Below are 4312 nucleotides of genomic sequence, written 5' to 3'. Positions count from 1 at the left end.
CACTAACTTGGCAGTTACTTTGAGAACTTCTGACGTGGCTTTTGTGTACGGTTGTATAACGTAAGAGGGCAATTATAACTTTAGCTTTGAATATACTATCACGCGCCCCCTATGTCATTAATGTTGTGTTTGTTTGTCCCCTTTTCTGAATTGCAATCGTTTTACTAAAAACACTTAGACAATTCACACATTACCCACTTCACAACAAACACTTTCTATTCGCAACCATTCTCTGTGAAAGCAAGCTTTCTCTCTGCAACTTAAAACGTAGAACCCTAAAAACTTCTTTATTATCAATGGCATCATCAAGTTCCATTCCAGAATCATCATCTAGCATGCAACAAGATATTCCAGAATCAACTGCTCATGATGAACCGGCCTACGAAATCAAGGGAAGGACTATGTCCTAAGAAGAATGGGAACTGAGGATTCAAACAGAGAATCCAGTGGATTTTGAGTCCCTAGCATATCATGGGTGTGATATCAGAAGCTTGTATGAAGAACAAGGGCTGATGAGGTACTTTGATATGTTGAATGGACCAACATATAAAATTTTAGTAAGGCATTTCTGGGTAAGAGCCTCTGTGTATGATAGAGCTGCTGCTAAGGAGGAGGAAACAGAGAAAGTACTTATTGACCCAACTTTGGAAGGAAAGACAAGAGAGGAAATGGGGTAGGAACCATTCAAATGCGTGGAGATAAGATCAAGCATCATGGAGATTCCTGTGTTTATTTCAGAAGAGAACATTGCATTTGTTCTAAGAAGAGATGCATATGGAAAATATGCAGGAATAGAGATATCTAATCCCAAGAATAGTCCTTGGAATGAGATTGTAAACCAATCCATCTTCAACTCCAAGAAATAGGAAATTATGTTGATTTGAGCATGGAGAAGAAAATGCTCCTGAAGATCCAAAACGAAAATCTGCTACCAAAAGGTGGTGGCAGTGATCAACCTTCATTGGGGCACAAGGTGTTCCTCCACTACTTCATTAAGAAGGACAAATTCAATGTGCCCAAGTATATCTTCAAGCACATGATCAAGGAACTCAGGGAAAGTCAGCAGAACAGAAGGTGATGGGTTCCCTATGGAAGGCTCATATCAGAGATCCTTCATCAAGGAGGGATTCTGAGTGCTCTCAGTGCTGTTAACTTTTTCACTGATACGCAGCTTGAAACTGAAACAGGGAAGGTAATCAATGGCAAGACTCTCAGGAACATGTCTCTGATTCCTAAAGATGCCTTCAAAAAGCTCAACACTGGCATTAGTGAATCTAGAGCTAAGCCAAATCTGATGGAAGATTTTCCTCCCATATGCAAGAAGGACCCTCTTGAAGTTCAGAAGCACTTTATCACAGATCACTTCGAAACATATGGTAGAGCCATCAGACTTGAAGATGTCCCTAAAGAGATGTATGGTGGTGCTCTGCCTGTGGCCAGAAGCAAAAAGTTCAAGAGGAAGGAAACCTTCAAGGATGAATACATGGAAGCTGAACAACCCTCCAAGAAGGCTAAGAAGGAAAAAACCTCTGATAAGCTAAAAATTGGTGGCTCTGGCTTGCCAACAATTGAAGAAGAGGCTTAGGACTTGAACACTGATGTGGTTTTAAACAAGAGAACTAGGAGTGGGAAAGCTGCTGTTTCAACTCAAGTTGCTCCTGATCAACCTCTAGTCTCTAAGAAGAAAAGGAAGACTGCAGTAAGAAAACTGAAAGAGTCTATGTATGTGGCTGAAGAGGAAGAAGGTATTGAAGCTACTACTGGTTTGGTCACTAGGGAAATCAAGAGGAAGAAGGCTGAAGATGCTGCAACTCTAGCCAAGATAAGGGAACTTTCTAAGGGTATAGAAGTCCCTGCTTCAAGCTTAGCAAGAGAAGATGCTGGTGTTGTAGCACAGCAAGTGGTTTAAGCAACTGAAGATGCTGGTGAAGATGCTGGAACATGCTTATGGTTGTGAATGCTGGTGAAGGTGTCCATGAGGACAAAGCTGATGGGTCAGAAGCTGCTGCTCCAGAAGTTGATACAGGTATTCCTGAGTCTCCACACTCTCATACTGTTATAGAAGTAGAATCAGACTCAACCCAATTATCATCCTCCCAATCCACCTCTTCATCATCATCTACTAATATAGATGATATACCCATAGGTCTAGTTTACCCATTAACTAAAAAGAGTCTTTCATCAAAAACCAAGACCTACAAAAAGCCCTCTCAGAACATACCATTTGAGCCAATGATTCCTAGTGTAAATGAAAGGATAGGCAATATGTCTGAGATGAGAAACCAAGTCTGTGAAAGATTACCCCTCAACCATCCCTTCCCACCACAGATAATTCAACCTCTTAACATGGTTCCTCCTGAGGTGAATGTTGAAATATCATCATCATCATCTCAACCATCCTCAACCAAACCAACCCAAGAAACATCTATGCTAGACAATTTGGTCAGTCACTACTCAGGTGAACTACCAGAAGTTAGGCCAATTACTATGGAAGTTACTTTAGAAAGCCCCCTACACCAAGCACCTAACCAACAAATGACCACAACAACTAGCTATGAACTTGTTTCTTCACCTGAACATGTTGTTCCTGAACATGCTATTCCTGAACAACTTGCCTCTGAGCATACCATTTCACTCTTCATCCCTGAAACCGTCAGTGAACCTGATTTCATGATCACATCAGATGCTTTTGATGTTAAGATGGAAAAATCTTTCTCTACTATGGTTATACAGTCTGTTCCTGATAAACCCTCAACTAGCAACACTCAAACTCCAAACTCCACAAACAACCAACCTTCATCATCTCATCTAGCCATTGTACTTGCTGCTCCTACCAAACCTACAAAAATACCCTCACCCCCAACCATCTTCCTAGATTCTACTTTGTTAACAGATGTGTGTGAGAAAATTTTTCAGGAGTTGAACAAGCTCATTCAAGCTAGGAATGACTTGATTCACCAGGATAAGTATGAGAAGCAATGGTGCAAATTTAAGGAAAGAGTTGATTATATCATGTCTGCAGTCCAAACAACCTGCTCTGATGCTCAAGATATAGCTCAACAGAAGCTTCAAGACTGACTAAAGGGAGTAAATAGTAGTCTGCAGGAAGTCAAGATCTTGAAAACCTGGGTGCAGAATCCTCCAAGCTTAAGAGGAAGAGAAGTCACTGACTTCATCCCTTCTAGTGTGCATCCAAGGGAGCTAGACTTAACATTCTTGAACACAGTCAATCTCAGGACAGCTTCTCCTGATCTGGCTCTAATACAAAGAAATGTTGTTTTAGAAAAGGAGAATAAGAGACTACAGAAGGAACTCTTAGAGCAGAAGCTACTCTTGCTTGAGTGCAAAACTTCTACTGAAGCTAAGCTAGAAGAAGCAAGACTCAGAGAGGAAAGCTTGAATAAGAGCAATGAAGATTTCAAGACTGAGATGAAGTTATAGCAAGAAGCTATGCAGAAGAAACAAGAAGAGACCAACTTGATGATCAAACAGATGATGGACATGCTACATAAATAAGCTAACCAAGAGTTGCACACACAATCAGCTTGTTTAGTTCATATCTTAAGTTGTTTTTTTTTTGTGCTCCAGACTTCAAATTTTGCTTCTGAACATACTTGCGCTTCTGATCAATATATATATATATATATATATATATATATATATATATATATATCAGAGCAAAAATATGATAAGTATAAAAGAGCAAAGCAATTGATTTCAGAAGCATATATATATATATATATATATATATATATATATATATATATATATATATATATATATATATATGTTTCATGCTCTGATTGTAGAATATTTTTGTTCTCACTATCTTTTTTCTTACTTCTTTCTTTTTGTCTTTAGTTTTTAAACTTTTAGTTGATGACAAAAGGGGGAGTATATGTATAGTATTTATAGGCTCTGAGCCCCATTAATTTAATTTTTAATCATCTTAAATTAATAGGACAAACTTATTATCTCTTAGTCTATTAATGTGAGAATATTATGAGTGTTATTGCGCTTTTAAATGATGAATTTAATTAACATGGATAGAACTCAGGGGGAGCTTACAAACCTCACCTTAAGTACTATTAGACTCAGGGGGACCTTGCAAACCTCAAACCCTTATAGTCAACTTGTTAATTGGATTAACAACAATTGCACATTTAAAATACTATTGTTTGTCATCATCAAAAAGGGGGAGATTGTTGGAACAAAATGTGTTTAACAATGAACCTTTGCGAGTTTTGATGATAACAAGGTATTAAAAATTGTCAATTGGATAAGCTAATATTTGTTCAAGTGTACAGGACCA

At 38.3% G+C, this 4312-nt stretch overlaps 1 pseudogene; it reads left to right on the top strand.

Moving 5' to 3' along the window:
• Window positions 1-296: 296 nt before the first annotated feature.
• Window positions 297-1909, top strand: LOC146905873 (uncharacterized; annotated as a pseudogene).
• The last annotated feature ends 2403 nt before the right edge of the window (window positions 1910-4312 follow it).

The sequence above is a fragment of the Medicago sativa genome, chromosome 7, assembly GCF_051527215.1.
Source record: "Medicago sativa cultivar Bolivia chromosome 7, Bolivia_mono, whole genome shotgun sequence".
Lineage (NCBI taxonomy): Eukaryota > Viridiplantae > Streptophyta > Magnoliopsida > Fabales > Fabaceae > Medicago > Medicago sativa.
Note: the sequence above shows the minus strand (reverse complement) of the source record. Positions and strands in the feature narration are given on the sequence as shown.